This window comes from Meriones unguiculatus, chromosome 2 (assembly GCF_030254825.1).
Source record: "Meriones unguiculatus strain TT.TT164.6M chromosome 2, Bangor_MerUng_6.1, whole genome shotgun sequence".
Lineage (NCBI taxonomy): Eukaryota > Metazoa > Chordata > Mammalia > Rodentia > Muridae > Meriones > Meriones unguiculatus.
Window position 1 is genome coordinate 148605199 of NC_083350.1, and position 13413 is coordinate 148618611.

The 13413-nt window shown below is 39.1% G+C and overlaps 1 pseudogene; it reads left to right on the forward strand.

Moving 5' to 3' along the window:
* The window catches only part of LOC110552046 (la-related protein 1B-like), an 84075-nt pseudogene that overhangs the window by 53965 nt on the left and 16697 nt on the right, over positions 1 to 13413 (forward strand).

Consider the following 13413-nt stretch of genomic DNA (forward strand, 5'->3'; position numbering starts at 1 on the left):
TCTGTATATCTCCTCTCCTTAGAGTCCACCCATGGATGTTCTCAGCTGGCCAGAGTCAGGCCCCTCACACAAAAGAGCTCACAGCAAAACATCACATGCCCTCTCATAAGACAGCTTCTAGCAAAGCAACATATGACTCAATCAAGTCTTCAAAGAAACCAGAAACTTCCACTTCATATACCCCTTTTTGTTTTGTTTTTTTAAAGGTCTTTCCTTTAACATTAACAGTGTATACACAATAAGAATACTTATGGGGCTGGAGAGATGGCTTAGTGGTTAAGAACACTGACTGATCTTTCAGAGGACCTGAGTTCAATTCCCAGCAAACACATGGTAGCTCACAACCATTTGTCATGGAATCTGATTCCCTCTTCTGGTATGTGTGTAAACAGAGCATTCATATACATAAAATAAATAAATAATTAAAAAAAAAAAGAATAGTTATGAGGGCCTGGAGAGATGACTCAGTGGTTAAGAGCGCTGTCTGCTCTTCCAAAGGACCCAAGTTCAATTCCCAGCACCAACATGGCAGCTCACAACTGTCTGTAATAGATCTCATACCTTTACCCTAATGCACATAAAATAAAAATTAATTACTTAAAAAAAGAATAGTTATGAGAACCATAACATTTAAACGTTACATCATATTTTTAAATGAGCTACTTATGCACAATACATCAATAGTCAAACAAAATAACTTTAAATTCCCATCAAAAAACCTTAAATGTCTATCAATATACAATACAAAATAGCTTAAAATTTTATGACTATTCAATAATTACACAAAATAACCATAAACTTCTACCAATATACATTAAGCTATACTAAAGTAAAATAACACGCTAAATGACAGACGACATCTTCCCCACCTTTTGCGAATAGGGAAGTCATGCAGGCAAAGATATATTTTGGGTGCCCTATGAAAGTTTGGAATATTGGCCAAGTCCCGAGAAAGCTACCTGTATGTTTTTCTGTCCATTACCTCTGTTGTCTGTCCAGTGTATGTGTTGTCTTTCCAATTTCTGTGTTGCCTGTCTAGTTTCTGTGTTGTCTGTCCTTTGGGCTAGCTCTTTTGAAGATGACTTCCATGCAGAATTTTGCAAAAATCAGTAATTGAGGCACTCTGTGAAAGTGAATCAGCTGGGCTATTTGCTTTGTGAAGACTTTCATGTCTCAGGTGATAAGAGGTTTTCCCTGGTCTTTGTAAATTTTGTTGGTAACCATATTTTGTCATTCACGGTAGCATAACCACATCCGCATCTCAAAATTATTGCAGGTTTCCATTCTAATGTCAACACATCCTTATAGTATATTGGTTGACCTAGTTCTTCAGTTTTTTGTATCTCAGCAGCTATTTCTTTTTCACCAACATTAAGAAAATATAGAAATAACAAAGCATTATTTAGTCTGTTCCTGGGTTTTTTTTTTACTCTTCCTTTTTGTTTAATAAACATCTCTTTTAAGGTACAGTTGGCTCTTTCTATAACTGCTTGTTCTGCAAATAATTGCTTTATTTTATTGGATACATATGCAGGAGCATTTATCAGTCTTAATTTGTACAGGTATCTTCATAATTGCCATTTTTTCTGATAAGTGTGTAATTTTACAATCAGCCTTTTCAGAACTTGAAATAGTTGCCCATTGAAACCCTGAGTATTTGTCAATGGTATGGTGTATATACTTTTGATTTCCAAATTCTGCAAAATGAAAAAATCCATCTGCCTGATTTCATTTTGTTTGGTACCCGTAGGGTTACCCGTAGGGAATTTGGTTGTATAGAGAACACGTAGGACAAATTTTAAATTTTTTTTTTTTGATATTGCCAAAATTTTTTTCTTTAAGCCTTTTCCATTAACGTGATGTTTCTCATGAAATGTGGAGGCTTTTAACACATTCACTATTAGTAGCTGGTCAGTTTCTCATTTCCTTGTGCCAATGGACCTGGCAAACCTATGTGAGTAATATATAATGGATAATTTCTATTTCTGATGGCCTGTAGTAATTGCATAAATAACAAGATTAATTCTGAGTTATCAAGGACAAATTCAACAGTTTCCCTATGCAAAACAACTCTTTCTGCACATAAAGAATCAATAATTATATTAAGAGAATCAGGAAAATCTAATAATCCCATAAGGCTTACATACAATTCTGATTTTTGAACTGCGGCATATGGACTTTTGATCGCCTGGCTTATTTTTCCTGACTTATAATCTGCCATCCCCTTCTTGTTTGCATCAGTATAGAAAATATTGGTGCCTCTGGAATTGCTGTTCTCTTTACAATATGTGAAAAAATCCAATTTGTTCTTTTTATAAACGGAATACATTTGCTTTTATGATATTTATTATCCCAAGTAGTTACGACAGGCTAAAGATCACCCACAATGTCATGACCAATGTCATTGATCACCCACAATGACATGATCTCAGCATTAGAAAGAGGTACCACGATTTCAACTGGGTCTGTTCTTGACAATTGACATAGTTTTATTCTATGTTTTATAATTAATTCAAAAATCTTTTCTATATATGTCTTCAATTTTTTACTTTGTTTATATGCTAAGAAAATCCATTCCATAATACTATTTTCCCTTTGCATAATAAGCCTAGTAGTAGAATGAGTTGAAGGCAAAATGACTAAAATACAATTGAATTTAGGATCAATTCAGTCCACATATATATCTTGCAGTCTTTGTTCAACAAGAGCTAACTATTTTTCTGTTAGACATCTTGGACTGTTTAAGTTTGAATATCTTTGTAATGCTTGAAATAATTACTTAACTCAATTTAATTGTAGACCTCCGCCAGTTAATATCTTCTATTTCTTTTTAAAAATCATTAAGAGTTTGCAATTGGTCCATACAGTTCTGTACCTTTTGTGGTTGAATTTTTTGTTGACTGATTTTAAAACCCAAATAAATAAGTGAATCTCCTCTTTATATTTTTTCTGGAGAAATCTGTAACCCTCAGCAAGGCAGAACTCTTTGTGTTTCCTTAAACATTTTCTCTAAAGTATCTGGGTCAGAATCAGCAAATAAAATGTCATCTATGTGATGATATATAATAGATTGAGGAAATTGCCTACAAATTGTTTTAATGGTTGTTGTACAAAATATTGACGTAAAGTTGGACTATTTAACATTCCCTATGGAAATGCATTCCAGTGGTATCTTTGTATTGGACCACTATTGTTCAGAGTAGGAACTGAAAAAGCAAAACTTTCCCTATCCTGCTCATGCTAGGGTATTGTGAAAAAGCAGTCTTTCGAGTCAGCTATTATTATAGGCCATGATCTAGGTAACAAGGTAAAGGAAGTCCTGGCTGTAAAGGACTCATTGGTTGAATTACTCTGTTGACTGCTCTTAAATCCATTATCATCCTCCATTTTCCTGATTTCTTTCTTTCTTTCTTTCTTTCTTTCTTTCTTTCTTTCTTTCTTTCTTTCTCAACAAACACGGGTAATTCCATGGGCTAGTAGACTCTTCTATATGTTAAGACTACATTTGCTCTGATACTAGTTGTTCAAATGCCTGCAATTTTTTTCTTTTGTTATGGGCTTGCTTTCCTTTTTAGTCCTTAAGGTTCTAGCCAGAGCCAAAAGACAAGAAAAAAACAACAACATAAAACAAATAAACAAACAAAAACACACAAAAAAACAGAGGACATCAAATTCTAAAGGAAGATTAAAACTTTGTTATGGATAGTGCAAGTCTCAGGAATCCAAAGGAAAACTATTAAGGTTGATTTTGAAAACTACTGCCTAAGCCAGGTATGGTGGTGCAAGCCTTTAATCCCAGCACTCTAGAGGCAGAGGCAGGTGAGTTTCTGTGAGTTCAAGGCCAGCCTAATCTACAGAAGTGAGTTCCAGAACAGCTAGGGCTACAAACAGACAAATCCTGTCTTGAAAAGCCAGGAAAAAAAATGCATTGTTTCTCAATATAATCCCAATAAGCAATATGAAGAGGAAATTTACAAAGCATTTGCATATATTAGTATCCAAAAAATTAAGTAGAAAGGAATAAGTCTAAGCAAGGATGTGAAAAACTTGTATGCACAAAACTACAAATCATGAAGCCAGTGATATGACTCATTATAGCTAGTTATAGCGGTACACTCCTTTAATCCCAGCACTCAGAAGGCAGAGGCAGGCAGATCTTTGAGTTTGAGGCTAGCCTGGTCTACAGGACCCAGGACAGGCAGAGCTAAACAGAGAAACCCTGTTTCAAAACCCAAAAACCAAAAGTCAAAGGTGGTAGGGAGTGTTACCAGTACTCATTTTAGGTGGCTGACAACTGCCTATAATGCCAGCTTCAGGGAATTAAATCTCATGACATTGGATTTGGCTTCATTTCCATGAATGGGACACTAAAATCCCAGACAATAAAAGAAAAAAAGTAAGTAGACCATATCAAAATCAACATCTGTGAAGCAGGGAAGCCATCAATAGAATAATATACCTTAGTGGGGAAATTACAGTAGCTGATAAAGAATTTAAGTCCAGAACATATAAAGACATCTGTAACTCAACAGCAACAATTACAATAAAGTTTAAACAAAGTTAGGGGCCCAGGGCTGGAGAGACTGCTCAGTGGTTGAGTGTGTGCTGCTCTTACAATACACAAGCTCAGCCCCCAGCTTCCTGATAAGTGGTTCACGACTGCTGAGAATTCCAATGCCAGAGGAGCCAGTAGTCTCTGCTGGACTCCATTCACCTACACATGCACACACACACACACACACACGACTAAATGAAAATAAGTTTTTAAAGGAAAATCTTAAGATGGGCATGGTGGTGCATGCCTGTAACCCCAGCAGAGGCAGGCAGATCTCTATGAGTTTGAGGTCAGCCTAGTCTACAAAGTGAGTCCGGGACAGCCAAAGCTACACAGAGAAACCCTGTCTCAACAGAAAGAAAGTTCAGTTTTAGAATGTGTGTGAAACTTACGTAGTCATTTCTCTAGAAGGTAAAGTATGCAAGTAAAAACTCAGCACACGAAAAAAATTGTGACATAGTTCTTGGCTAGACAAGGATTAAAAAGATAAGTAACAAAACAAAACAAAACAAAAAAACCCTATGATAAGATACCACTAGGTCAAGTGAACTAAATTCTGTACCTCAGAATCCATGTATTGAAGCCCTAACCCTTCATGTGATTGTGTTTGGTGATAGGGCCTTTCAGTAGGCAATAAATGAAGCTGTAAGGGTAGAATTCTGTTCTAAAATGCATTTGTTTTTATAAGGTTTATAAGAAGATATAGATACACCAAGCATATTTCTTTTTGCCTAAACAGAAGACAGGACATAGCATGAACGTGGTCTCATTGCAAGTCAGGAGAAGTTTCACTGGAAACCAGCTTTTTTTGGGGTGTGGGAAGATGCTGAGAATCAAGCCCTAGGGCTCTATGCATGCTAGGCCATTGCTGAGTTCTCTTCCTTCCATTAGTTCTGAGACAAGGACTCATGGTGGTGCCCAAACCTGTCTGGAAGATGCTACGTAGAGCATGCTGGCTTCAAACATGTGACCTGTTTGCCTTCTGCCTCCTGCGTGCTGGGACTACAGTTGTGTGCCACCCACCACATTGTGTCCTAGTTTGACCGACTTGGCAGAGAAGCATTTACTTAGTCTTACAATTCCCAGGTCACAGCCCATCACTCAGTGACATCAGGACAGCATTTCAAGGCAGGAACTGAAACAGAGGAAACAGAGACCATAAAGAATTACAGTTTACTGGCTTGCTTTCCTATACCACAGGGCCTGGTCCTCTCCTACATCAGCCATTAATGAAGAAAATGCGCCCACGAACTTGACCATACGCCCTGATAGAGGCGATTCCTCGGCTGAGATTCCCTCTTCCCAGGCTGCTCTAGTCTGGGGCAAGTTGTCAGAAAGGAACCAGAACACCTCTTCTACTTGCCATCTTGTTCTCGGTATCAAGTGTCTAGAATTTAAGGGAACATATTTTTTTTGTTGAAGCCAGTCCAATCTGTTCTGTCTTGTTATAGCCCAAGGTGATTACAGAAGTACAAAAAATTTTCTGAAAATGTTTGTGAGGATGCAGATAAGTTGGAATCTTCTTGCATAGCTAGTAGAAATATAAAATGCTGAAGCCGCTGTGGAAGAGTGTGGCATTTTCTCAAGATATTAAGATGTAGAACTACTTTCTGGCCCGGCTATACTGTGCCTAGAAGTCTACCCAGAGGTACTGTGTGCATTTGTATGCATGCCTATGTGTATTTGGGTGCACACACACACACACGTTTGTGTGTGCGTGCTGGTATTCATAACTGTGTTCCATTCATGTCAAGGTCAGGGCAACCTTACCTATTCCTTAGGCACTGTCTACCTTTTTTTTTTTTTTTTTTTTTTTTTTTTTGAGACAAGGCCTCTGACTAGCCTTGAACCTCCCTAGAACACCAGGCTGGTTCCCTTGTAAGCACAGAGATATGCCTTTGTCCATCTCTCCCACCACTGGGGTACAAGCATGTGCCAGGGCTTGATTTTTTTTTTTTATGTGGTTTCTAGGGATTGAGTTAGACTCTCGTGCTTCTAAGCTAGTGCCTTGCCAGAAAGATTTCTGTCCAGTCCTATCTGGAGGTCCTAAAAACATTTTTCATCATATTTGTGTAAAGTATGTAAAAGAGTCAAACTCAGAGATGAAAGTAGAATGGATAACTCTGGGAGGAGGAGGAGGATTAAAAGTTCCTGGTTAATAGGTACACTGTTAGACAGGCTAATAGAATCTGGGGTGCGGATAACAATGCCAATGAACTATATGTTTACACATAGAATGGTCATTTATGTTATACATATTTTAACATAAGAACCCAAAAAGGTCATTACTTTTTAGAAAAGTCTTTAGTTATCAGTGGGAAAAATCTTTAGGTATTAGCCTCAGACAAATATACAATGTTGATAAAATCTCACTTTTGCTTGAAAACTCAAGTTTTATCATTGAAAATACTCAGTAATTTTTCTTGATGTTAAAAACCCAGTCAAGGTAACGTCTCACAAATAATGATGCCTGTAGAATGTGGTCATTGGTCACTTTAATGAAGATAGTGCTATGGCAGGTAAGCTGCCTCATCAAATAGAGGCACTGGCCATTAACCGTGATGACCTGAGTCTCACCTCCAGGACCCACATAGTGAAAAGAAAGGACTGACCCCTGCAAGTTATCCTCTAACCTCTACCTGTGGACTACAACATGCACATGGAAGCACACGCATGCGTACACGCATAACACACGCACGAATGAATATTTTCTAAAAACATTGCTCCATGGGAAAGCTGCTGTTTTACCTCACAGCTTAATCACATGAGTGATTTGGCACAAGATATCTGTTCTTTAATAGACTACGAAAGCATTGTGGTTTTTAGGTTGTGGTAAAAAACAACAGAAAGTTGCTGTCTTAATTATTCATGTGCGTGTAGGTATGTACCCTGCATGCAAGTGTAAAGGACAGAGGCCAATATTGATTTTCCTCCTCTGTCAATTCCCACCTTTCCTGAACCTGGAGGTCTTCATTTTGGCCACATGGTCTAGTCAGCAAGCACCCAGGATGTGCCTGACTTCACAAAACCCCAAGTGTGGGGGATATAGATGTATACGCATTACTGCCTGAGCCATCTCTCCAGCCCCATCCTGTTTTTCAGCATGCAGTTATAAAGGTTTTCATAACATGTCCACTATGCAAATCTGAAGCTCCCATACTTCTGTCACACAGAAAAGATGAGCGTGCTAAGGCTATGATTTCTTTTTGTTGTTGCTATGCTCAAAAATATCTTTTAATTCTTTTTATTTTTAAATTTTTATTATTTTTATATTAATTACAGTTTATTTACTTTGTATCCCAGCTGTAGCCCTCTTCCTAAATCCCTCCCAATCCCACCCTCCCTCCCTCATCTCCTTCCTGCCCCTCTCTAAGTCCACTGATGGGGGAGAGGTCCTCTTCCCCTTCCATCTGATCCTAGCTTATCAGGTCTCTTCAGGGCTGGCTACAATGTCCTCTTCTGTGGCCTAGCAAGGCTGCTCCTTCCTTGGAGGAGGGGAGGTCAAAGAGCCAGCCATTGAGTTCATGTCTGAAACAGTCCCTGTTCCCCTAACTAGGGAACCCATTTAAATACTGAGCTGCGATGGGCTGTATCTGGGCAGGGGTTCTAGGTTATATCCATTCATGGTCTTTGGTTGAAGAAACAGTCTCAGAAAAGACCCCTGTGCCCAGATATATTTGGTCCTTGTGGAGCTCCTGTCCTCTCCAGGTCATACTAACTCCCTCTTCTTTCATATGATTCCCTGCACTCTGCCCAAGGTTTGGTTGTGAGTCTCAGCATCTGTTTTGATACACTGCTAGGTATAGTCTTTAGGGGCCCTCTGTGGTAGGCTCCTGTCCTGTTACTTGTTTCCTATTTCCAATGTCCATCCCATTTGTCTTTCTAAGTGAGGATTGATCATTTTACCCAGGGTCCTCCTTCTTGCTTACCTTCTTTAAGTGTACAGATTTAGGTCTAATATCCACTTAAGTGAGTGTCCCATGTGTGTCTTTCTCCTTCTGGGATAACTCACTCAGGATGATCTTTTCTAGATCCCATCATTTGCCTGCAAATTTCATGATTTCCTTGTTTTTAATTGCTGAGTAGTATTCCTATAAAGTTAGTTTTTCTGCTTCACCAAAGACATCCAAAAGTGAAGCTACGTCTTTTTTCTCATTACAAGTAGGGAAGTTCCTCACATCACAGCAGGGAAGAAGACAGTCATTAATAAAGTTTGACCACAGCCTCAGCTTATGTCGTCACACCACACTTCTGTCCTGCTAGGGTGGACTGCAGCAGCCGACAGTGTCTTAGTGCTGCACGCAAACCGTTTGGGTTTGCTGGCTCTGAGAAGGTTCTCCTGAACCCTCTGGGGCCTGCACTTTGAAAACTGCTGATGTGGATCTCTGTCTTGGGAAGATATTGGTGGCAAGACAGAGGAAGAAGAATAGTGAGTGAATACAAGTGGAAGAAGAGAAAGGCCTAAACTTGAATAACAGGTTCATACGAAAACAAGGACCCAGGCAGTGGGTACTTCAGAGAGAGGCTAAGGTGGGCACATAAGGTATTTTTTAAGAAGGTGAGATTATTAGTTTCATCCTGTCATTTTATGTCTCCCATTTCCATCTTTCTTTTTAATCTAGTCAAGTTGATGTTTTCTCTAGTACTATAATGTTGACCACACAAAACAAAACCCAATTTCAATTAAATTGATAATCAACCTGACAGAGTATCTGAGCTGTTCAGTTTTTCTTTTTTGAGCTTTAGTGAATTTGTGACATTGTTCTGAGTGATCCTATTTTGGACCTGTATAGCGTCCCTTCTGTTCATTTGTGTCAGTAGTTAAGGATAACTTTGCACTGCCCAGGCAGTCAACAGTGAAGAAAGAATAACACGGATTGCTTTGTGTTTGGGGGTTTTCTCTTTCTTCTTTTCACGTGTGTGTATGTGCACATATGCACATAGAGGCTGGAGATTGATGTCGGGAATATTCCTCAATTGATCTCTACCTTACTCATTGAGGCAGGGTTTTTGTTTTTGTTTTTTGTCTTTTTGGTCAAACCCAGAGTCACTGATGTGACTGAAATGACTGATATTGCTAGGCAGCTTGCTCCTGGGATCTCCTGTCTCCACCTCTGAAGCTAGAAGTGCAGGCAGTTGCCGTGTCCACTCAGCACTCACATGAGCTCTGGTGATGCGAATCCAGCCCTCTTGTTTTGAGTCAACCACTGAGGCTTCATTTTGAAGGCTTTTTCCTCTCCTCAAACAGCAGTTCAAATGCTTCACCTTCAGAAGGTGCGCCACTCACGGGAAGCTGCAGCTGCACTCCTCATTCATTCCCAAAGGTCCAGCACCCTTCTCATGAACTGCTGCAGGAAAACGGCTTCACCCAACAAGTGTACCACAAATATCGTCGAAGGTGCCTAAGTGGTAAGATGCACTTCGCCAAGCTGTGCTGATGTTACAGGAGGTTCTAAAAATTGATTGTCGCTTCATATCTGGCCAAGATAGTCTGGCCTTTAGTTTACATTTTCTCGGTTTTTGTTGTTGTTGTTGTTTTTTAATACATTCTTGTTACTGTTGACAAGTATTTATAACTTAAACAGTATGTCATAGATTTAATGTTTGTCCTCTATCTAAGAGAATCTCAGTTACTGTTTCATTGCGGGGTTTTTGTTTGTTTGTTTGTTTGTTTTGTTTTGCTTAGCTTTTAATTTTGAGTTATATAAAATGCTTGCTACCTTGGCTATTAAAGGCATGTTTAATTTTAAGGTGTTTTCTTATGTCTTTCCAGAGAGAAAACGCTTGGGAATTGGACAGTCACAGGAAATGAACACCCTCTTTCGTTTCTGGTCTTTCTTCCTGAGAGACCACTTCAATAGAAAAATGTATGAGGAATTTAGACAACTTGCTTGGGAAGATGCAAAAGAGAATTACAGGTCAAACGGTTCCTAATGCTTTTTCTAGTATTTTTTTAAATCACAATTTCAAGTAGTCTGATTTTTGAGCTATGAAAATAACAATGTAACTGGAATGAGGATTGTATTTGTTTTCTGTTGCTATATAATAGGAAATGCTTAAATTCAAAGTAAAACAAACATTTGTTAACTACTAGTGGGGTGCAGGGGTCTCTGGAACCCATTTAGCCGGGTAGCTCCAACCCAAACCTCATAGGGTTTCATTCAAAGTATTACTCGGGCTGGCATTTCTGCAGGGTCTTCCTCAGGCTTTTCTCCTTAGCTGCTGACCAGAATATCATTTCCTGACCACAGCTGCTTCTCCATACAGTGTTTTTCAATGTAGCTACTCACAAAGCAGTGATCTAAGAAAGAAGAGCAGCTTCCAAGGCAGAAGCCTCAATATCTTGAATAACCTTTCCTTAGAATTGACAGCGTCTCATCTATCATATGGAATTGTTCAGACAAAGCAGCCTAGCTACAGTGAAAGAGAACTACATGAGACTGCGGAAAACAGAAGGTGTGATCAGTAGAAATCCAGTCTGGCACAGAGCAGAATGTAATCACAGGAATGTTCTTTCCTGGCTAGAGAAATGTCTCAGTGGTTAAGAACACTTGTTGCTCTTACAGAGCACCTGGGTTCCATCCCAGCAACCATATCAAGTGGTTACAAACGTAACTCCAGTCCTAGGGGATCAGATGCTGTCTGGCCTCCAAGAGTGCAACACTTGGCACATATACAGCCAAGCAGACACACATACACACATACCTAAATAAAAATTTTAAAATGTTTTAAAGATGTTCTGTCTTAATGCTCCCATCATGTACATGTCCTTGGCTATGCATGTGCAACCCCAGATTAATGCGTACTGAGAGTCAATGCAGATTTAAGGTCTCTTGAAATGGGGGAAAGCAAGATTTCTCATGCTTTGTGTTCCATCTCACTATGCCCCTCTGTCATGAGTGGCTCTGCTCACTGTTACTGATGGTTGAGCCCGTCTGTTGATCCAGTCGGTACTTGTCACTGGTACTCTAGGTGGTTAGAAGAAACAGGGAAAATGATTTTCTGATTTGTAAAGCAAGTTTATAGCTTATAGCTCTCTTGTCAATAGATCTGCTGTGAATATATTTTATAATTATCAGGAGCTATCTAAATAAGCTTATGCCATTATAGTGGAAGAGTTCAAAAATGTGGACTTTTCCAGATGGAAGAGTATATTCAAGAAACAAGCATACCATTTAAACTTCGCTTTAAGAAAAATCTAAAACATTTCCAATGTCACTTAGTCTTTTCACTAGTTCTTAAGAAATAATGTTGTCCTGCACAGATTAGCGAGTCAGTTAAAAATTTGTATACCATTCCAGCATTTATGAAGCTGAGGCCGAAGGCTGGCAAGTTCAGGGTAAGCTAAAACTGCATAGTGAGTTCGAGGGTAGCTTTGAGTATAGAGTGAGAAAACCAAAGAAATATCTACTGAACTCATCTCTTGTTAAGGTCTGTACCATGTTTGCTTGTACAAAACATCACTAGGAGGCGCTTGCTTTATTTGAGTAAAGCCACAATTTTACCCCTTTTCCTTCCTTTCCATAGGTATGGGTTAGAATGTCTGTTCAGGTTTTATAGTTATGGACTGGAAAAAAAATTCAGACAAGAAATTTTTAAGGATTTTCAAGAAGAAACCAAAAAAGACTACGAATCTGGTAAAAACAAACACTCTCTTTCAAAGTTGTAGGCTTGAATCGGTCAATGAGTTGTCAAATGTTGCAACCTCCTGTAACCCATCCAGATCCCTAGGTCTGAGTCCCTTTCCATTTCTTAGAAGCCATGTGACTTAGGCTAGTTCCTCTACCTTGCCAGCTCCAGTGTTCCCATCTATAATGTAAACAGGAGGGCATGTCTTACCAGGCTGGTTACAGATGGTTCAGGTTAGTTTGACATGTGATAAAAACTTAGTTAGTACCTATTACATAACAAATGATCAGCAAATAATAGCTGCCACCATTTCTAATCCATTATGTGTCTTATTGGACAGTAAGTGGTTTACTGCTGGTAGAATCATATGCATGACAGGGTTTTTAGTTACCTATAACATATATACTTTTGTTATTAAGGCCAGCTATATGGACTGGAAAAATTTTGGGCCTATCTGAAATATTCTCAATCGAAGACCCAGTCTGTCGACCCAAAACTTCAGGAATACCTCTGTAGCTTTAAGAAGTTAGAAGACTTCCGTGTTGATGTAAGTTTTCATTTCTTTCCTCTATTGATTGTACCTGTATAACACTAAAATATAACAGATTTTCATAACGTTAATCTTAAATTTTTTGGTTTTTAATTTTGAAATTTTAACTTTTCTCTTTTGACAACAAACTTTGAAAACAGGCACCAAAGTAGATTTTAAAACTTACCATATACTTTCTTCATTTACACTTCCCAAAACTAAGAGATGGGGAGATGGCCCAGTTGGTAAAGTACTTGCCAAACCTGCATCAGATCTACCCAGCATCCATGTGAAAGCTGAGCATGGTGGTGTGTGTATCTGTGACCATGGTGCTGGGCACAGAATGTGGGAGCAGAGGCAGGCGCATTCTTGATGCTCAGTGGCCAGCCAGCCTACCGAAAGCCCTAAGTTGCAGGGTTAGTGAGAGACCCTGTCTCCAAAGAGAGCATGGAGAGTGACAGAGCAAGACAGCAGCATCAACTTCTGGTCTCCACATGCACTGACACTCACGCAGACATGCACACACTCACACACACAGACTCACACAGACACAGACACTCATGTAATTTCCCCAGTGGGAACATCTTACCTGGTGCGGTTGTCAGTGCATTTGATTCTGATGCCCAACCATACTTAGATGGTTTCTGAAACCATGAGATGCACTAGTAGTGTGAAACCTTTTCACTCAGTTTTGTCTGGT